Below are 22141 nucleotides of genomic sequence, written 5' to 3' on the forward strand. Positions count from 1 at the left end.
GAGCTGCAGACAGATTAGCAGCTATTAACCCACTAAAATGGATCAAGACACTTGGAGGCTCTGTGATTTCAATAATGATTGTGCTTTTAATCTGTGTTGTTTGTCTTTATGAAGTCTGCAGATGTGGAAGCCACCTCTGGAGAGAAGGCTGCCACTAAGAACAAGCAATAATAGCTGTGGCAGTTTTGCAAAAAAGAAAAGGGAGACATGTTGGTAGAAGAGCTGAGGCAGGACTGGCTTGTCTGTCATAAAATAAAAGCATCTTGGAAGATGTCCGGGGTCCAGGGTCTAAAACCCCTCGTGGCCTTTGGAACACCAAGCTCTGTGCCAAAGGGTGGAAGGCTGCTTGCTGCACCACAAATCTAAGCCCAGGGCATAAAACCCCTCATGGCTTGGATGGAATACAGGGCTCAGGGCATAAAACCCTTCATGGTCTCTAGAATGTGCATAGACTTGTTGGTTGCTCTCCCAGGCTTGTAAACATGTTCTCCAATATCTCAAGCAGCAGAGCATATTCTATATGCGTCAAAGAAAATGCTAAACCGTCACAGCTATGCTTGATGCACCGCTACCTTTCTACCCCCACATCCTCACCTGTTTACCCCCACTTCCTCACCTGTTTACCCCCACGTCCTCACCTGTTTACCCCCACGTCCTCACCTGTTTACCCCCACGTCCTCACCTGTTTACCCCCACGTCCACACCTGTTTACCCCCACGTCCTCACCTGTTTACCCCCACGTCCTCACCTGTTTACCCCCACGTCCCCATGTCCTCACCTGTTTACCCCCACGTCCTCACCTGTTTACCCCCACGTCCACACCTGTTTACCCCCACGTCCTCACCTGTTTACCCCCACGTCCTCACCTGTTTACCCCCACGTCCCCATGTCCTCACCTGTTTACCCCCACGTCCTCACCTGTTTACCCCCACGTCCACACCTGTTTACCCCCACGTCCTCACATCCTCACCACCTGCATCTTTGTTTGATCACCCATAGTGTAGGATCTCAGAGCTTGGGGCTTTCACAGCCTCCATACCAGCATTGGCCCCCTGGACCCACCTTATGCACTCTTTTCTTTTCTCATTCCTTTGACTCCACCAGACTTTGTAGCGCCCATGGCCTTGTGTTGGTTCTGATCACCTCAACAGAAATTGCACCATTGCACTCCAGCTTGGGCAACAAGAGCAAAACTCTGTCTCAAAAAAAAAAAAAAAAAAAAAAAAAAGAAAGCTCAGAGATGTTTAACTGGAATTGGCCATTTCTTCTGAGCTGAGTACTGTGGCTTTTCAGGAGGATTATTCAAAAATGAACAGCAATGTTAATTAGTTCCCACACCATGGTTTCTTTTGAGAAGCATTATGGGTTTTTTTTTTTTTTTTTCATTCTAAAGAAAGGTCCTTTTTCTGAGTTGGTCATATGGATACCACCTACGGGGGCTGCCTTCCCACCTGACTGCTGGGCTCCTGCCGGGCCCATTCCTCCTGTTCTCTCACATCTTCTTTCACTGCTTCAGAAGCAGCTCTGCTCTTGGTTCTGTGCCCCACTTTGTTCTTTTTTTTTTTTTTTGAGATGTAGTTTCACTCTTGTTGCCTAGGCTGGAGTGCAATGGTGCAATCTTGACTCACTGCAATCTCCACCTCCCAGGTTCAAGTGATTCTCCTGCCTCAGTCTCCAGAGTAGCTGGGAATATAGGCACCCACCACCACGCCTGGCTAATTTTTGTATTTTTAATAGAGATGGGGTTTCATGACATTGGCCAGGCTGGTCTTGAACTCCTGACCTTAGGTGATCCACATGCTTCAGCCTCCCAAAGTGCTAGGATTATAGGCGTGAGCCACTGTGCCAGACCCCCCACCTTTTTCTAATCTCAACTGTCTTTGTTCACTGTGGGCACAAAGGCCTAGGAAGGGGCAGTGTCACTGCTGTCACATCTTTATGGGGCAAGAGGCAGTTTGGATGCTTTCTTCTGTGCACAGTTTAGCTTCTTTGTTCATCGGACTTTGCCTTCTCAGCAATCTTATTGTTACATGATTAGAAATGGAAAGAGGTCATTTTGACTGTCTTATCAAAAGGGATAAGGAAAATTGTATTTTTTTTTTCGAGACAGAATCTTGCTCTGTCGCCCAGGCTGGAGTGCAGTGGCACAATCTCGGCTTACTGCAACCTCTACCTCCTGGGTTCAAGCGATTCTGCCTCAGCCTCCCGAGTAACTGGGACTACAGCCACGTGCTACCACACCCAGCAAATTTTTTGTAATTTTTCTTTTTTAGTAGAGACAGGTTTTCACTGTGTTAGCCAGGATGGTCTCGATCTGCTGACCTCATTATCCACCCACCTCAGCCTCCTAAAGTGCTGGGATTACAGGCGTGAGAAACCGCATCTGGCCAAAAATGTCCATATTTATCATATCTCCTTACGTCTGTGAATTCTTTCCTGGGCCTTTCCTGTTGATATTTGGTCTGTTTTGGGGATGTCAAAACAGACATTGTTTAGCCCACTCATTCTTACAGAAAGCCTTAAGCGAACTCTTCTCCATATGTTTCACATACTAATCTGCTCCTTCCTTTGTGCTTTTTTTTTTTTTTTTTTTTTTGAGATGGAGTCTCACTCTGTCACCCAGGCTGCAGTGCAGTGGCATGATCTCTGCTCACTGCCACCTCTGCCTCCCGGGTTCAAGCAATTCTCCTGCCTCAACCTTCTGAGTAGCTGAGACTACAGGCATGCATCACCACGCCCTGCTAATTTTTGTATTTTTTAGTAGAGACAGGGTTTCACCATATTGGACAGGGTTGTCTCAAACTCCTGACCTCATGATCCGCCCACCTCGGCCTCCCAAAGTGCTGGGATTACAGGTGTGAGCCACTGTGCCTAGCCTATGCTTTTTAAAACAAACAAACAAACCTCATTACTATAGGGAATTAATCTGCAGTCTTCTTACTAGGTATTTGTAATCCATATGTGAGAACAATCTCAAAGGAAAAGAGAACTGTATCAGAAAATTTAGCTTAAGGTATTTATTTGGGCAACCTTTAAATGTTTATTTTCTAAAGGTAGAAAATTTATTTCTACAGATTTACCTTCAGCTTTAAGAAAAAATTGGCCGTCAAAACCTGAGTCCTGTCCTCTTGCTCTCCTCCCCGGACAGCATGAACTTCACCTCTTGCTCCACCTTCTCCACCAACTACCAGTCCCTGGGCTCTGTCCAGGCACCCAGCTATGTGCCTGCTGGTCAGCAGTGTGGCCAGTGTCTATGCAGGTGTCAGGGGCTCTGGTTCCTGGATCTCCATGTCCTGCTTCACCAGCTTCCAGGGCAGCATGGGGCCCAGAAGCCTGCCCGTGGTGATGGCCAGGGGTCTGGCAGGAATGGGAGTTATCCAGAATGAGAAGGAAACCATGCAAAGCCTCAGCGACCACCTGGCCTCCTACCTGGACAGAGTTAGGAACCTGGAGATCAAGAACCAGAAGCTGGAGAGCCAGGAGCACCTGGAGAAGAAGGGACCCCAGGTCAGAGACTGGAGCCATGACTTCAAGACCATCGAGAACCTGAGGGCTCAGATATTTGTAAATACTGTGGACAATGCCCACATTGTTCTGCAGATCAACAATGCCTGTCTCGCTGGTGATGACTTTAGGGTCAAGTATGAGACAGAGCTGGCCATGTGCCAGTCTGTGGAGAGCAACATCCATGGGCTCTGCAAGGTCATTGATGACACCAATGTCACTTGGCTGCAGCTGGAAGCAGAGATCAAGGCTCTCAAGGAGGAGCTGCTCTTCATGAAGAAGAACCATGAAGAGGAAGTAAAGGGCCTATAAGCCCAGACTGCCAGCTCTGGGTTGACTGTGGAGGTAGATGCCCCCAAATCTCACAACCTTGCCAAAATCATGGCAGACATTGGGCCCAATATGATGAGCCGGCTCCGAAGAACTGAGAGGAGCTGGGCAAGTACTGGTCTCAGCAGATTGAGGAGAGCACCACAGTGGTCACCACGCAGCCTGCTGAGGTTGGAGCTGCTGAGATGACGCTCACAGAGCTGAGACATACAGTCCAGTCCTTGAAGATCGACCTGGACTCCATGAGCAATCTGAAGGCCAGCTTGGAGAACAGCATGAGGGAGGTGGAGGCCTGTTACACCCTGCGGATGGAGCAGCTCCACGGGATCCTGCTGCACTTGGAGTCAGAGCTGGCACAGACCCGGGCAGAGGGGCAGCACTAGGCCCAGGAGTATGAGGCCCTGCTGAACATCGAGGTCAAGCTGGAGGCTGAGATCGCCACCTACCGCCGCCTGCTGGAAGACAGTGAGGACTTCAATCTTTCAATCTTGGTGATGCCCTGGACAGCAGCAACTCCATGCAAACCATCCAAAAGACCACTACCTGCTGGATACTGGATGGCAAAGTGGTGTCTGAGACCAACGATGCCAAAATTCTGATACATTAAGCCAGCAGAAGCAGGGGACCCTTTGGGGAGCAGGAGGCCAATAAAAAGTTCAGAGGTTAAAAATAAAAGAAAAAATATTGGCATTGTTATGGCATTAACAGCTATATATGTGTACTTTTTTCAAAACAACATTTATAGCATAACTTGAATTTTCTATTTATTAGTATATACATTTTTCTCCTTTTGAAATGTGTATTTTCTAGTTTATTGGATATTGAAAACAATCTTTGATTTATCATTGTAAGTTCACTATCTCTTTTCCAGCAATTATTCTTTTTTCTCTTTTGTGCAGTAGTAGAAAAAAAAATCCAAGCAAGCATAGACCAGGCAAGATATTCAGCTGTCTAGAAGTCTGGAGATTTTGTCCAGCAAGGAGCCCCCTAACAAAAGGCAGAATGCCAAACTGTGAGTGCTGACCTCTGACATGGCTCTGATACCCCAGGCCCATTAAGAGAGGCTTTTCTCCCAGCGGGGAGATGATAGAATATTTTGAAAGCCCACGTACCTGTTGAAAAACTAAGACTGTAGGCAAAGAAAAATTCCCCCCAATGGGTGCAATTCTATCTGGATGATGCCCTCTCAAAATAAATAGCCTGTGAGGTTTGTGGCTTAGAAGCCTTGTGACCCCTTACCTCTTTGTGTCATTTTGAAATTTTGCCTCCAGTTCTGTTTCTCTGACAAGACCCATGGCCACCTGCAGCCTGATGCTGCCATGGAGCTTTGTACGGCTCTTTGGTTGCTGCTGGGTTCTTCTTTGTTGAAAAGAAAAATCACTTCAATCAGTCCATCTGTAATGAAATACTGATCTAATGTTTGATACTCCACCATGAAATTAAAATGAAACCGCCCTTGCCACCTCCACCCCCAGCGCCTGTTTCCGAAAATTTTATGAAGCTTCTTGGATGCTTTACCTCTAAGATGCCCTTGGGCTTCCTCCAGGAGAATGAAGAGTTCAGCGAACCTGCTTCCTGTCCCCTGTTCCCTGTCATGCATTCAGAATCAGAGAGCAGAAGATTCTGAAGTCAAGCTGCCAGAATCTCATGTGCTACTATCTCATTTTAACCACAGGCTACTTCTTTACTTTCAGCATCATTGATCAAAATCAGATTTCATGGTGGGTGGGAGATAGTATGGGGGTGGTGTAGGGAGAAGTAAGGAAATGCTGTCTTTTGTCAGTACAAAGCCTGGCCCCCTCAGACTCTGCTGCCCTGAGTTAAATTTAATCTCTCTCTCCATCAATTCCAGTCAGGTTGAGCAGTTAAAGTATGATGTCCATCAACTGCAGACTGCTCTCAGAAACTTCCAGCACCAGTGCTATGCAAGGGAGCAGCAGGAGAGACAGCGAGAAGAGCTTCTGTCTCGAACCTTCACTGCTAACGTAAGTCAGGCTTGCGGTGGGGGTCGGCCTGCACTTGACAGATTGTGGGGGCTGGAGTTCAGATCTCTGAGTGTCATCTTTTTTAGGGGGTATCTGAAAAAGATTGATGAGGAGCAAACCAACCAGAAATGACAGGGACTTTGTGCACTGCCACAGAGACTAGACCTAGACAGAAGAATCTCTTTTTCTAACACAAAAACCTGAAGAAGAAGCAGTTAAATTGAAGGGGAATAGGCAGAGGTGAAAGTAATCTGGTTGGACTGGTCTGAGACAGAAAGGTGGAAATTCACATGGTGGAAACGTTTTTCTGATCAGATAGAGACAGATGATTAGAATTTAGGCCATTTGTAGAGAAGGCAGCATTTCAAAGCTGCCTGCGCAGTTGCCATTGTGCCAAGTTTGTGTGTGGTTCCGGTGCCAGGTGCATTAAAATGTTTTTGTCCCTAGTTGGAGCAGCGATTTGAAGGAATTTGTTAACAGATATTTAGGGTTAGATGGACTGCTTGCCTGAGTCTATCTGAAAGTGTGTTGGTTTTCACATTTGATTTCTCAGAACCCATTGTCCCTGTCCTTTAGTCTTAACCAGACCATTTCCTGAACATGGCTGTAGAACATACTGGCCTTTTCTGTGTCATGTGTAATACATTCCACCAAGTGAAGTGTGCTTTGGCTTTTTGTGTGTGTGTTTTTTTTAGAGGTTTATTTTCCAGAGATGTTAACTTTCTAAGCTTGTCATTAGAATTCACATCATTTCCCCCTTTGCAGATGTTTAATCCTCAATGCTTCATCCTTGCTTTGCAATAAATTTCCCCAAGTGTTTCAAAATGTGCCTATGTATTTTTTGCTTCTCCAGAGTAAGAATCAAGTCACGATGTTTTTTTGTTTGTTTGTTTTTGTTTTTTGAGACAGAGTCTCACTCTGTCACCCAGGCTGGAGTGCAATGGTGCGATCTCAGCTCACTGCAACCTCTGCCTCCTTGGTTCAAGTGATTCTCCTGCCTCAGCCTCCCTAGTAGCTGGGATTACAGGTGCCCGCCACCAGGCCTGGATAATTTTTGTATTTTTAGTAGAGACAGCATTTCCCCATGTTGGCCAGGCTGGTCTCGAGCTTCTGGCCTCAGGTGATCTTCTCGCCTCGGCCTCCCAAAGTACTGGGATTATAGGCATGAGGCACCACGCCTGGCCAAGTCACAGTGTTTAACAATTCAAAAATTTAATGAACTATAAGACACACTAAAAGATGATGTTTGGATTTTAGATTGTTACAATTATGATTCAAGTCTTTTTTCTGCCAAGGATGATCGCTCAGGATTATTTTGTTTCTTGCCAGCCTGGTGTGATGCTGGGCATACAGTGGGTTCTTAATAAACACTGACTTGCAAGATGAAATTTCTTCCTGGTCATTCTACCATCTGGAGCTATAATACATTTTTCTGAGAGAGAATGGACCATCAGCCATATCTTTTCAGATAGGAGGGTAAGAAAGATTTGTATATAAATGGAATTCTGTAAGTGCTTGGCAAATTACTGAAGAGAAGTCTCTAATTGAGTCTTTCAAACACTAGCATCTTTTGATGCAATGAGCATTAGCTGCATGTTTGTTGGTGTGCTCTCAGGGTTCAAACCAACACAAGAGCCTTACAGTGCCCAAGGTGGTTGGGGTACAGCTTGGCTTTATATATTTTAGGGAGGCATGAGGCATCAATCAAATACACGTAAGAAATACAATGGTTTGGTTCAGAAAGGCGGGACAACTCAAAGTGGGGGTTTCCAGGCTATAGTTAAATTTAAATATTTTCTGGTTGACAATCGGTTGAGTTTATCTGAAGACCTGGGATCACTGGAAAGGAATGTTCAGGTTAAGATAAAGGATTGTGGACACCATGTTTTGTTGTGCAGAGGAATCTCTCAGCAGAGTTCAGGGGGAAAGCAGGTTATAAAATGTTTCTTATTGGACCTAAAAGGGTGCCTGGCTTTTAGTTTATTCTCTCCTGGATCTGGAAAAAAAGGAAGGAAAACAAAGGGGAAAGGGTATTGATTCTCTATAGAATGTGGATTTTTTCCACTCGAGACTCGGCAGGGCAATTTCAAGGTATGGCAAGGAAATATATAGTGGGTTAAATATTTTTTCCTTGTGCCAGAATTAGATTGGAAAGTAAGTCATGATATATAGGTCAAATAAAACCCATCTGGTGAGAATTTATGGTTTGTAGGGCATGACTCCCTAGACCCCTTAGGTAGGAATTTGGGCAAGATAAAAAATCAGAGCTTAGTCATCAACTGTATCCGGGCAGCTTGCCTTCAGAAGAAGTCCAGGTGAACTCAGATGAGCCTGAGGGTCCCCTGAGCAAGCTGGACTTTCTCAATTCCTTCTAGAGCCTGAAACTCAAAACCCAGAGACCCTTGAAGAGATCCAGTCCTCTTAGCTCCAGCAAGAAGCCCCAGCACAGCTTCCACAGCTCCCTGAGGAGGTAGAACCTTCTTTAACCCAGCAGGAGTCCCCAGCTCTGCCTTCACAGTCCCTTGAGGGGGTCACTCTTTTTCAACAGAGCAGGAGTCCCCAGCACAGCAGCTACCTCCCTCTGAAGAGATTGTAGCTCAGCCATCAATACATCATGAGGTAAATGTCCCATTTAAAAGTTGGAGTGAAGCTCAGCACTCACACTTGCCCAATGTCAAGCCAGGAACAGGCTGCCTCTCAGCCTCCAGAGCACCCCAAGGAGGTCAACTCTTCCTCAGCCCAATTAAAGGCCCCAGCTCAGACAACAGAATTCCCTGAGGAGATGAAACCTTCTGCAACTCAGCAAGGGACTCCAGCTGAACCTCCAGGTCCTCCTGTGGAGGTTGAACCTTCCCCTAGTGAGCAGGAGCAGCCAGCTCAGCCTTGTGAGCTTCCTAGGGGAGTTGAACCTTCTCAGACCCAGCAGGAGGCCCCAGCTCAGCCTCCAGAGTCTATGGGGGGTGCAGCTCAAACTCCACTGAATCATGAGGTGACAGTTCAACCTCCAGGCGAGGATCAAGCTCATTATAACTTGCCCAGTGTTACAGTTAAACCTGCGGATGTGGATATTGCCATAACTTCAGAGTCTGCCAAGGAGACTGAATCTTCTCCAGCCCAGCAGGAGGCCCCAACCCAGTCTCCAGAGGAGATGGAACCTTCTGCAACCCAAGAGGAGGCCACAACTGAGCCTCCAGGTCCTCCTGTGGAGGCTGACCCTTCCCGCAGTGAGCAGGAACAGCCAGCTTAGCCCTCTGAGTCTTCTGGGGGGTTGAATCTTCTCCAGCCTTCTGGGAAGGTTGAATCTTCTCCAGCCAAGAAGGAGACCCCAGCTCAGCCTCCAGAACATTATGAAGTCACAGTTTCACCTCCAGGTCACCATCAAGCTCAGCATTCCGATTTGCCCAATGTCACTGTTAAGCCTCCAGATATGCAGCTTACCATAGAAACATAGCCTACTGCAGAGGCGGGAACTTCTCCAGTCTACCAAGAGGGTACAGCTCAGCTCTCAGGGCCAGTTAATGATGTAGAACCTTCTGCCACCCAGCATGGGGGCCCACCTCTGCCTTCGGAGTCATTGGAAGAGGCTGGGCCTTTACCAGTTCAACAGGAGACTTCAGTTCAGTCTCCAGAACCTATTAAGGATCAGAATCCCTCTGCAACCTAGCAGGAGGCTGAGCATCCACAGACCCCTGAGGAGGTTGAGTCTTCTCTAACCCAGCAGGAGGCCCCAGCTCAGACTCCAGAGCTCCTTAATGAAGTTGTAGCTCAATCTCCAGAGCATCATGAGGTAACAGTTTCTCCTCTAAGTCATGGTCAAGTTCAGCCTCCAACATTGTACAATGTCACTGTTAAACCTGTGGATCACATGGTTACCATGACTTCAGATTTCACTAATCAGGTTGACATTTTAACCCAACAGGGGGCCCCAGCTCAGCCCTTTGTGTCCCCTGAGCAGTTTCAACATTTGAAAGACCAGCAAGAGATTATAATTCAGCAGCTAAATACCCCTGAAAATGATGAACTTCCTCCAGTCCATCAAGAGCCCACAACTCAGCCTCCAACTGAGCTCTCTTCAGACTTTGAAAGTTCATTGAATGATGGAATGATATTTTCACCTCTAGATCTGTCTTCAATATTCAGAAGTAATTCAACTTTGCCTAATACCACAGTTAAAAATGTGGATATGGAGCTTCCCATACCTTCAGCAGTCACTATGGAGGTTGAATCTTCTCCAGTCCAGCAGGACAACCCTCCTATTCCCACTGAACAGGCTGACTTTTCTCTAGCCCAGCCTGATCTCCCTTCCCCACCTCTGCACTCTCCTGAAAAGATTGAACCTCCAGTCCAGTAAGAGGCCACAGCTCAGACTCCAGGTCCCCCTAAGAAGGTAGAACTTTCTCCAGTCCAGCAAGAGTTCCAAGCTGAGTCACCAGAGGCCCCTAAGGAGGTTGAACCATCTGCAACCCAGCAGGAAGCCTCAGGTCATCCTCCAAAGTCCACTGAAAAGGTCAGTCCTCCACCATAGCAGGAGATATCAGCTCAGCCATCAGAGCCACCTAAGAAGGTCGAACCATCTTCAGTCCTACAGCAGCCCCCAACTCAGCTTTTAGAGCCAACTAAAGAGGTAGAATCCTCTCCAGCCTAGCAGGAAGGCCCTGCTCAGTCTTCAGAGCCCCCTATGGTGATAGAACCCTCTCTGACCCAGCAGATGGCCCCATCTTTGCCTCCAGGGTTCCCTCAGGAGGTCGGACCATATCTAACTCAGCAGGAGGCTCTAGCTCAGATTCCAGAGCCCCCTATGGAGGCAGAACCTTCTCCAACCCAGCAGGAGGCCACAGTTCAGGTTCCAGAGCCCCCTAAAGAGATAGAACTTTCAAGCCAGCAGATGGTCCCAGCTCAGCTTCCATAGCCACCTAAGGAGATTGCAGCTCAACATCCAGCTCACTATGAGGTTCCAACACAAGGTCAGGATCAAGCTCAGCACTCAATATTAGCCAGTTTCACAGTTCAACCTTTGGATCTGGGGCTTACCATCACTCCAGAATCCATGACAGACATTGAACTTTCTTCAACCATGCAGGAGACCCCAACTCAGCCTCCTAAGAAAGTTGTACCCCAACTTCCAGTATATCAAGAGGTAACAGTTGCAACATCAGGTCAGGATCAAGCTCAGCATTCAATGTCACCCAGCATTACAGTTCAACCTTTGCACCTGGGACTTACCATAAGTCCAGAATCCAGTACAGAGGTTGAACATCCTACACCCCTGAAGACGACTATAGTTCCTCCAAACCACCCTAAGGTGACATTTCCACATCCAGGCCATGTTCAGACTCAGCATTCAAACCTGACTCAAGCCACAGTTCAACCTTTGGATTGGGAGCTTACCATCACTCCAGAATCCACTACAGAGGTTGAACCTTCTACAGCTCTGACGACTACATTTTCTCCTCCAAAACATCCTGAGGTGACACTTCCACCTTCAGACAAGGGTCAGACTCAATGCACAATTCAACCTTTAGATCTGGGGCTTACCATCACTCCTGAATCCACTACAAAGGTTGAATCTCCTACAGCCCTGATGACTACAGCTCCTGCTCCAAAACGCCGTGAGGTGACATTTCCACCTCCAGACAAAGGTCAGGCTCAGCATTCAAGCCTGACTCAAGTCACAATTCAATCCCTTACCATAACTACAGAGCCTACTAGAGGTTAAACCGTCCCCAACCATGGAGGAGACCTCAACTCAGCCTCCAGACCTGGGGTTCGCCATCACTCCAGAACCCACTACAGAGATTGGACATTCTACAGCCCTGGAGAAGACTACAGCTCCTTGTCCAGACCAAGTTCTAACTCAGCATCAAAACCTGACTGAAGTCACAGGTCTATAAACTGAACTAGAAACTACTCAGGATTTATAGGTGCAGTCTGAAAGTTATGCTCAAAATAAGGCCTTAACTGCACAAGAGGGAACTGACTCAACAGCTCAAGTTTGAGGATTCTACAGCAACTCTTTTCCACAAACCAAATGATATGAATTTTTTTATTAATTTTTATATATATATATATATATATATATATATATAGAGAGAGAGAGAGAGAGAGAGAGAGAGTTTTTGTAGAGATGGGGGTCTTGCTTTGTTGCCCAGGTTGATCTTGAACTCCTGGGGCTCAAGTGACCTGTGCCTGCCTTGGCCTCCTAAAGTGGTGGGATTACAGGCATGAGCCACCATGCCTGGCCTCAAGTGTTTCTAGATTCACAGTAGACACTGCACTAGATGATCATTTCCATTTCTGGTTCAAGTCCTTCATTTTATAGATTAAGGTGTGCTGACTCCCAGTCCATCACCTTTTTGATATCTTTATGGGAGTAAAATGTGGCAAGCTTTTTGTTAGCCTCAAAGACTGTCTCAAAGTTTAAGAAGTATTGCTCTAAATTATTTTTAAAAATATCCCTTATTAGAAGAGGAAAACCCACTACTTTTGTAGAAGCCTTTTGCTGTAGAACAATGGGATGGAATAAAGGTAGCTCACAAAATAAGGGAACATTTCTAACCTTTTTTTTCCTCCAAATTCTTCTATACATGTCCAGACAGATGGACTATGTTTCCTTTCTATTAACTAGAAGACAGGATGACAGGACTGGAGCATGTCATCACTGTCCTAAATGTACTGAAATCTTAACAGCTTTAGCTGAAAAAAGGCCAAAGCAGGCCGTGAAAATATATTTAAATGACAAACTCCAAAACGAACTATGCTAGAATCCAAAGGCAGGCAGAGAAAACTGGTTCCTTGGAAGAAGGTAGTCAAAGAAATAAGCAGAGTGACCTAGACCCTCATCCAATATGTGTGATGTACTTGAGGAGGGAGTAACCCCTTTGCTTTATTCATCTACATATGTCCATGAGCCACGAGAACACATCTGTCCACATGAAGCTCCTCAATACAAGACGTCTGACTGCATCACATAAACCCTTTTACAGGGGCAAAGTCTAGAGAATCTGAAATGGTGAGCCTATATCTTAAAGCCCTGAGAATAACCTTGAAGAAGACTCCCTGGTATTGAGGAACAATGGAAGAAGCAAGGGGCCTGGAATCAGGCAGACCTGGGTTTAAATTCTGGCTCTGTCACTTTCTGGTGAAGTGACTTGAATAATGAATGTGACCCTTTCTGAGTAGCATTTACAGCACAAGGGCATTTGAGAAATAAATGAAAGACAATGTGTACAGCATCTAGCAGGGGGCTGGACACAGTGCTGGTGCTCAGCCATCATGATGTCACATCTGTACTGGCCAGTGAGCATAAACCCCTGGGATGCCCAGAGGTGGTAAAGCCAGGAGTTCTGGAAGTGTGGGGTTCTCAGAAGGAAATGGAGCTCTCTGCTCTAAAGGTCCTATTCGAGTTAGAAAGCAAGATACAATGCACACAAAGCCAAATTGTCATCATTCAGCTCCTATTACAGGGGAATGAAGAGCTGCATAGAAAATTACTTGCAAAGCTTGTAAGTGGTTTTGCCACTTATTAGCCATGTGAACCTAAGCAAATTACCCAGTGTCTCTAAGTTTCAACTTCCTCATCTACAAAATAGGGATGATAATAATATCTACATCACAAGAGTTGTTGGAAAAATGAAAATGAGATCTCATAGGAAGTAGCATGTATTGAGCATTTACCATATGCCAAACACTACTTTAAGAACTTTGGGCATGTTGTCTTGTTGGAGGCCACACAAATGTTTCTTATGAATAGGCATGATTGAAGCCTGTCAGTAACAATAGGAAGCTGTGATCAGTTAAGCAGCTGACTACTTATTACCTCCTCCTCCTTCCTCTTGTTACCCAATAAATACAAAGGGCTGTAGAAGCTCAGGGGCTGCCTTTGCTCACTAGAAGCAGGGAGCCCTCTTCTTCTTCCCCATGCTCGCCTTTCCTGAAAACAGTTTATTTTGTCTTAAGTTTTCATTTCTACATTCGTCCCTTCATTCAGTCTCGTAATGACAGTCTCAGGCAGTAAGAGTAACTGCTGTAATGATGGTCTCAAGCAGTTAACAGTAGTAACTGCTATAATGATGGTCTCAAGCAGTAACAGTAGTAACTTCTGTAATGACGGTCTCAAGTAGTAGCAGTGGCAGTCGGCCACAAGTGGCGCCTGAACAGGGACATCAGGGAAAAAAAGAGACCTGAAGAGACCCGAAGGGACCTGAAGAAGCCTGCAGGGATAAATAGAGATAGAGACAAATAGAGATAGGTAGAGATGAGTAGGTAGAGATAAGATGAGAAGGTAGAGATTAGTAGGGAAAGACAGGGACTTGCAGGAACTTGAAGAAACTAACAGGTACCATAGGGACAGATAGGGATAGATAAAGACTAGCAAATACTAGCAATATAAGGTCAGCGCCCTAAAGAGGTACAAAAGTAGAGACTAGTAGAGACTAGCAAAGACTAGCAGAGATTTGCAGGGACAGATAGGGTCCTGTAGGGACTTGAATGAAGAAGGTCTGCTGGAGCAAAACAAACAAACAAAAAAACAAACAAAAACTCTAAAGCCCAGAGGAAAAAAAAACTAAAAGCCAGATGAACGAGAAGTCTGCCAGCAGCAACATAAGATCAGTGCTCTAAAAAGGTACTGGTCAGTGCCCTAGAGGGACAAAGAATGGGAAATTTTTGAATCAGGATAACATGAGGAAGAATGTGGTTATTTTCCCTTTTTTGTTTGGAGTTTGGTACGTACCATCTTTTATTTCAGGGTTTGAGAGAATTTTTGCCCCACCTACAGCACCAATCAAAAGTGGTGAATAGGAGAGGGAGGATGAAAATTGACTTGTGCCAGACGCGGTGGCTCACGCTTGTAATCCCAGCACTTTGGGAGGCCGAGGCGGGCAGATCACGAGGTCAGGAGATCGAGACCATAGTGAAACCCCGTCTCTACTAAAAATACAAAAAATTAGCCAGGCGTGGTGGCGGGCGCCTGTAGTCCCAGCTACTCAGAGAGGCTGAGGCAGGAGAATGGCATGAACCCTGGAGGCGGAGCTTGCAGTGAGCCGAGATTGCGCCACTGCACTCCAGCCTGGGCGACAGAGCGAGACTCCGTCTCAAAAAAAAAAAAAAAAAAAAAAAAGAAAATTGACTTGTACCATCTTTTGTGGCTACAGAAAGGCTAACTTCAGCTTTGGCTTTCATGGATTGTAAACGTGCACTGGCACCTGTGAGCTGTGCAGAGGACTTGGGAGGTTTTCTTGGAGCTTGTCAAGATGTGGGCACCGAGCTTCATTGCTCTGCAGTATTGACTCAGGCAATGGCTAATTTGGTAGCTGACAGATTTAAAGGAAGCCAAGGGTCAAGCCCTAAGGTGGGAAAGTGTTATAAGTGAAGAAAAATTGGACCTTTCAAAAAAGAACACCACCAGACCTCTGGGATGAAGGGATTTTATAATGCAGCTTCCCCCCAACCCCAACAGAAAAAATGCCAGGACTTTGCCCTCATTGTAATAAAGGAGATCATTGGGCTAATCCATGTCACTCAAAATTTCATCAAAATGGCACCCCCCCATCAGGAAGTGAAAAGACGGTCTGGACCTGGGCACCTCAAACTATGAGGGCATTTCCTGTCCAGGCCACAACTCCGTTTCAGGGGTGGGTTTCCAGAGGCACATTGACTCCCTCTCCTCAGGAACACCTGGAAATGCAGCATTAGCTCTCCTAGCTAGAGAACAAATTATGTTAATTGAAAGAAATAAACTCAGTAAGATTCCCATTGGTATTTGGGGACTCTGCCAACAACATACATGGGATTGATTTTTGTAAAAGCTGTCTTAACTTACAGGTCCGGGAGTTGTTGATTCTGATTGTGAAGGAGAAATTCAGGCAGTGGTAATGTCACAAGATCTTTGGGTTTTTGAGCTGGGAGAATATGTTGCTCAACTGTTGCTTATTCGCTGTAAATTGTACCCTTCTCTACGTAAGAAGAAGCAAGGATGTCAGGGATTTGGAAGTGCAACTAGGAGATTTATCTACCACAACCCATAGCATCTAGTGGCCCCACCTGTACAGTGCAAATTGAAGGTTTAAGGATTGCTTTTTGCTATACTGTTGTACAAAAAGGATAAGCCTCGATTTGCTTTCTCTGTGCCTTCTGTTAATCAGAAAGAGCCTGTTGTTATCAGTGGAAAGTTTTACCCCGCAGTAATTAACCAAAGAGGCAGAAGCTGAGTTGCAGCTTGTAGAACAAATGCTTCAGCAATGGCATGCCTCCCGGCTACAGTCCCAAAAGTTTTTTGCTTCTGTTTTGCTAGATTTACTGATGTGGGGTTGAGGGTATGATTGGGTCTTTACAGAAGATGAACAAACCATGTGGGTGCCCTCAAGGTGTCTACGACCATGGATTGGGAGACTGGAGGGACAGATGTATCCCAACCATGGACCTGGTTCCCCCAGTACAAGCCATGAGCCCGTTGAATTTGAATGTGAAGATGGAACAAGGACCGACCAGAGTCACGCTGACATCAACCCCCATAATATGGGGACAGATCAAGAAAACCATACAGGAAGCTGAGAAACTGCTGGAGTGCCAGGGTTTCACCTTTTTCTGGAACTCAGAGGTACAATCGATGCTTAATGGACCAGTGCTTTCTGACTGAGCTCCTCTCTACCCTGAATACAAAAGACCCTAATAGGCAGAAATATCATCACCCCTATTCAGCATGAAGAAGTTGCAGAAGATGTATATTCTTCCCTCTGCAACCCTTAGGATTAAGGGTCCTCTTGGAGGAGGGGAGGGGGACATATGTAAGAAGCATTCAAACCAGAGCAACTCCATTTTGAGTAAGGGCTAAGAAAAATGAAGCGGGATCATCAACTGGTAATTAAGGGCTGCACAGCCTGCAATTGCCTTGCTCTATTAATTTAAAAACAAAAAGGAGATGTCAGAGGCCACACAAATGTTTCTTATGATTAGGCATAATTGAAGCCTGTCAGTAACAATACAAACCTGTGCTCAAGCAGCTGACCAATCATTACCTCCTCCTCCTTGCTCTTGTTACCCAATAAATACAAAGGGCTGTAGAAGCTCAGGGGATGCCTTTGCTCACTAGAAGCAGGGAGCTCTCCTTCCCTATGCTAGACTTTCCTTAAAATAGTTTTTGTCTTAAGTAGCCTTTCCTTAAAATAGTTTCTTTTAAGTTTTCATTTCTACATTCCTCCCTTCATTCAGTCTTGTAATGGTGGTCTCAGGCAGTAACAGTCACTGCTGTAATGACAGTCTCAAGCAATAACAGTGGTAACTGCTGTAATGACGGTCTCAAGTAGCAGCAGTGGCAGTCAGCCACATCTCACTTGTATAAGTATGCCTAGAATATAAACGGCACCTAATAAATGTAAGTATTGAAAAATGTTATGGGGCAGAGGAAGAAATGCTAAGCTTCTGCGAGAAGAGAATACAGCTTGTTACACAGGTGAGAAGAATAAGCTGCAGCTGAGAGAAGAAAAGTGTAAGAGTTTCTCAAGACTTTTCAACCATTACAAATTTAAACAGCCACCCTAAATCACCCCAAAGGAGAGACCCGAGTTGTTCTTTTCCTCTTTAATGTTTATGCCTCTCTGAATCGGAGAAGAAGCTGCCAGGATTCCAGTACATACCAAAACGTGATGACAGTGCCCTCAACTGTCCAAACCTTTGTGCATTCACTGCTGTGTAAAGGAAGCTGATGTCAGTAGACTGGGGGGAGCAACAAGGTGTGTTTGTGACTGAAGCTCAATTTGCCATCACAGTGTGGCCACTACCTACCTCACTAATATTCTAATAGTGGGATAAATAATTCAATAGGGATAAAGCCTGGATTTTCCTCTTATTCTCTCTTGGTGCTTACATTCTTGGAATGATCTTGATGTGCCACAGACAAGCCAGCATGTGACTGTGCTCTATCTGAATAAGGTATAGCCTTTCTACATTGCAGAGTCGTTCAGTTTCTAAAATTATGGAGCTTTGTACTGTTAGAACCAATGAAGTGACAGAGTTTTTTGAAAAATAAGCCATCAGTCTGGACCTGTGTAGCCTAATGAAAGTGAAGCATTTTAAAGTCAGGGAAAAAATATATATACATACTTAACATTTAGGACTGTCAGCCACTGCTGGTTTTCCATAAACCATTTCATTCCTGATTTCAGCTGTAAGAGATACGATTATTGCTCCCATTCAGAGGGGGATTTTGATTGTTAGCTGCCTAGTCCTCCTTGCTTGGCACCCTGAAAACAAATGCCCTTTCTCCCACTGCAAAACCTCCCACTGCAAAACCAGTGCCAAGGTGGGAGGATAGCTAGAGGCCAGTAATTTGAGGCCAACGTGGGCTACATAGAGAAACCCCTTTTCTACAAAAATATATATAGTCTATTTGTTTTCGCTTTTCTGAGACAGTCTCGCTCTGTCACCCAAGCTGCAGTGCAATGGCGCGATCTCGGCTCACTGCAACCTCCACCTCCCGGGTTCAAGCAATTCTCCTGCCTCAGCCTCCCAAGTAGCTGGGATTACAGGCCCTGGGGAGAATCTTTCAGACACATGTTCTCAGGACCCCCTGAAGGCTGTGTCATGAGCCATGGTCACTCATACCTATACTTGAATCTAAACAGCCTGCAAAATTTGTTTCTGATGCTGAGGTTTTGATATAAATCTGTGGAGTTCCAACAACTTTAGCAAGCCTCCAGTGCTGAGCTAGATCTTTCTTCAGGTTCTTGGGCAAAACAATTGAGGACTAAGCTCTGAGTTTTTATGTTGCCCAAATTCCTACCTAAGGGGTCTAAGGGAGTCATGCCCTACAAACCATAAATTCTCATCAGATGGGTTTTATTTGACCCTATATATCATGACTTACTTTTCAATCTGACTCTGGCATAACATTACGAGGCAAGGAAAAAATATGTAACCCAAAATATATTTCCTTGCCATACCTTGAAATTGTCCTGCAAAGTCTCTTGTGGGAAAAATCCACATGCTATAGAGAATCCCCTTGCCCCCTTTGTTTTCCTTCCTTTCTTTCCAGATCCAGGAGAGAATCAACTAAGAGCCAGGCACTCTTCCTATAGCCTGGAAGCCCCCACTTTGAGTTGTCCCACCTTTCTGAACCAAACCATTGTGTTTCTTAAATGTATTTGATTGATGTCTCATGCCTTCCTAAAATATATAAAACCAAGCTGTATCCCGACCACCTTGGGCACATGTTCTTAGGACCTCCTGTGGGCTGTGTCACTGGCCTTGGTTGCTGAGATGTGGCTCAGAATAAACCTCTTCAAATATTTTACAGAGTTTGACTCTTTTCATCAACACAATGAACTTGGTTGCTTTTGAATTCTGACTGTCTAGAGGTGGAACAAGTATTTCATATGCCTGATGATCTGCAGCCTGATCTTGATCTACAGTTTGAAACTTACTTTTGAAGAGGCCAAGCTAGGGCCTGGTTCTGGTCCCAGTCTAGCATTGGAACCACCTCTGGGAGCCTTTCTTGCTGAGTCAGCTTGTCATTCAGATCCTGGTGTGCAGCAGTGAACTGCTCTGGCTCCAGGGGCAGCTCTCCAGCTGAATCTGTGTTCAGGAATGGAATCAAAGTCTCATCAAAGTCTCAGTCAGTTCCTGAGGCAGAAGAGGTGGGTGTGTAAGATTGTAAGGGCCAATTTTGAAAGATAAAATAAGTTCAGTTTCTCTGTGAATTAATTATTAATGTCAAAGGCACACTGATGCAAAACCAGTATATAGACCCCTGTGTCAGATTAACAAGGTTTTCTAGAAGCATTAACCAACTCATTAATAAAGGTTACAAAGATTATAAAAGGCTTATGGAAGTTATATTTTATAATCAAGATGAAATTGTATAGATTGTTTACAAAATTTTAAAAACAAATGTAATTGGCTTCATGCTGTTTTTATTAGGGCATTTTGTTTAGAAAATTGTCTCCTCAGAGAATGAAAGTTTTTGCCTTTTTTTTTGAGACTGAGTTTTGCTCTCGTCACCCAGGTTGGAGTGCAATGGCACAATCTTGGCTCACTGCAACCTTCGCCTCCTGGATTCAAGTGATTCTCCTGCCTCAGCTTCCTGAGTACCTGGGATTACTGGCACCAGCCACCACGCCCAGCTAATTTTTGTATTTTTAGTAGAGATGGTGTTTTACCATGTTGGCCAGGCTGGTCTTGAACTCCTGACCTCAGGTTATCCACCCGCCTCAGGCTCCCAAAGTGCTAGGATTACAAGCATGAGCCACCACACCTGGCCAGTTTTTGTGGGTATTTAAAAAATCCTTGAGTTATCACTTTGATTAAATAAATGACTTTACAACGACCTGTGATCCTGTTTTGTAACATCAAGTGTTTTAAACCTTTTATATTTGACAAACTTTCTAAAATCAAATTATGAATTATATATTTTTCTAACCTAATTAATCTTTTAAGACATTAGCTTCCCTAAAGTCCACAAATGACATAATTTGTCTCAAGAAGTAAATAATGACTGTCTTTTCTTTTAGAGATTTAGAAACTTAATCCCTATTTAAGAGCTTTCATATGCAGTCATGTGTTGCTTGCCATATGAGGAGGAGCTTGAGAAATGTGTCATTAGGTGATGTCACCTCATGCTAACATCATAGTGTATACTTACACAAACCCGGGTGGTATAGCCCACAGCACACCTACGCTGTGTGGTATGGCCTACGGCTCCTAGGCTACAAACCTGTACTATATGTTACTGCTGTTAGGTTTTGAAGGGAAGGTGAGGGCTAAAGAAAGACACAGAAAGAGGGCAGCTTAACAGCAAACGCAGGCTTTACATCCAGCATAAAACCTACAGAAGACCAGCCTAATGCCAGAGCCCACCACTGCTTACAGGCTGGGGCAATTTGTAGGTATCGGTGGGAGTGGTCTGGGCAGTATGGCTTGCTGCCCTGCAGGATATTGATAAGATGTTCGTTCCCATGATGCGGCTGTTCTGGCCCTTGTTCCAGCAGGATGTCATCATGGTGTTCCTTGGATCTTTGTCCAGCAAGACATGATAGGGATGTTTCTTTAGTTGGGCCTTTGTCCACCTTGTGGTCAGGTGGTTAGGCAGGATGTCTCTCATGTCCCAAACCCCTGTGAAATGTTTCATTTTGACCAAGATCTGCAAAATAGCAGGGAGCTTACAACATGGTGCAATTTGGACTAACATTCTTGCCTTTTACTTTAAAATGCACAGGGGCATTGTTGATTGTCTGGCTGCTTCTTGCTGAATAGGGCGCTGTACTCAGGTTTGGGTTTTGAAGCAGTGGGTGTTTGACTTCACAGTTGTTTTCTTTTCTTTCTTTTTTTCTTTTTTTAGATGGAGTCTTGCCCTTGTTGCCCAGGCTGGAGTGTAATGACACAATCTCAGCTCACTGCAACGTCCGCCTCCTGGGTTCAAGCGATTCTCCAGCCTCCAGCCTGTAGGCGCCTACCACCACGCCTGGCAAATTTTTGTATTTTTAGTAGATACAGGGTTTCACCATGTTGGCCAGGCTGGTCTTGAACTCCTGACCTCAGGTGATCTGCCCGCCTCGGCATCCCAAAGTGCTGGGATTACAGGCGTGAGCCAGCACACCCTACCCAGAGCTGTTTTCCTTGAGGCACTGATATTGGACTTGGCAGAAGAGAATGATGGTATTAATGTGTTTCTGGGTGGTTGCCTGGACAAGGGAGTTCAGCCTTTGGCAGAGAAAGTGGGATAGGAAGGTGAGTACACATGGGCCAATTGTTAGTATTATGAGGAGGAAAATTTGGGGTCCTAAGAAAGGGCCAACTAGCTATCCTGGTGCCGAGTGTAGCAGAGATGTTTTGCCCCTGCTAAAGAGAATGAAGTGTACAGCCTGCCTGGTGTGTGTGGAGAAGGAGGAAATAGGGATTACTAAAGGAACCTGAATAGTTTGTTTGTTAGGCAAAATGTTAATGTTTGGAGATTGAAACACCAGGGTGCATGTTACAGGCCAATTGGCCAGTAGGCAGGGATAAGAGTTTGTACTGCAGAGGAAGATCACAGGTGCACACCACCATGCCCGGTTAATTATTATATTTTTTTTTGTAGAGATGAGGTTCCCTAGGCCCCCCAAGGGCAGCCTAGGGAATTCTGGCACCCTCCAGATGTCAGAGGTCATAATCAAGGATGAAGCCTTTAGTTAGACAAACCAACTTTGAGCCTTCACTCCAACACTATAGGGGAGTCCCAGACAAGAACACAGCTTGGGCTGGGCACAGTGGCTCACACCTATAATCCCAGCACTTTGGGAGGCCGAGGTGGGCAGATCACTTGAGGTCAGGAGTTCGAGACCAGCCTGGCC

The 22141-nt window shown here is 45.4% G+C and overlaps 2 pseudogenes; both read left to right on the forward strand.

The window, feature by feature from the left end:
* Positions 1–3149: 3149 nt before the first annotated feature.
* Positions 3150–21186, forward strand: LOC100591590 (annotated as a pseudogene).
* On the forward strand, positions 10999–11815 carry LOC105739087 (annotated as a pseudogene).
* Positions 21187–22141: the final 955 nt, after the last annotated feature.

Source organism: Nomascus leucogenys, chromosome 19, assembly GCF_006542625.1.
Source record: "Nomascus leucogenys isolate Asia chromosome 19, Asia_NLE_v1, whole genome shotgun sequence".
NCBI classification, from domain to species: domain Eukaryota; kingdom Metazoa; phylum Chordata; class Mammalia; order Primates; family Hylobatidae; genus Nomascus; species Nomascus leucogenys.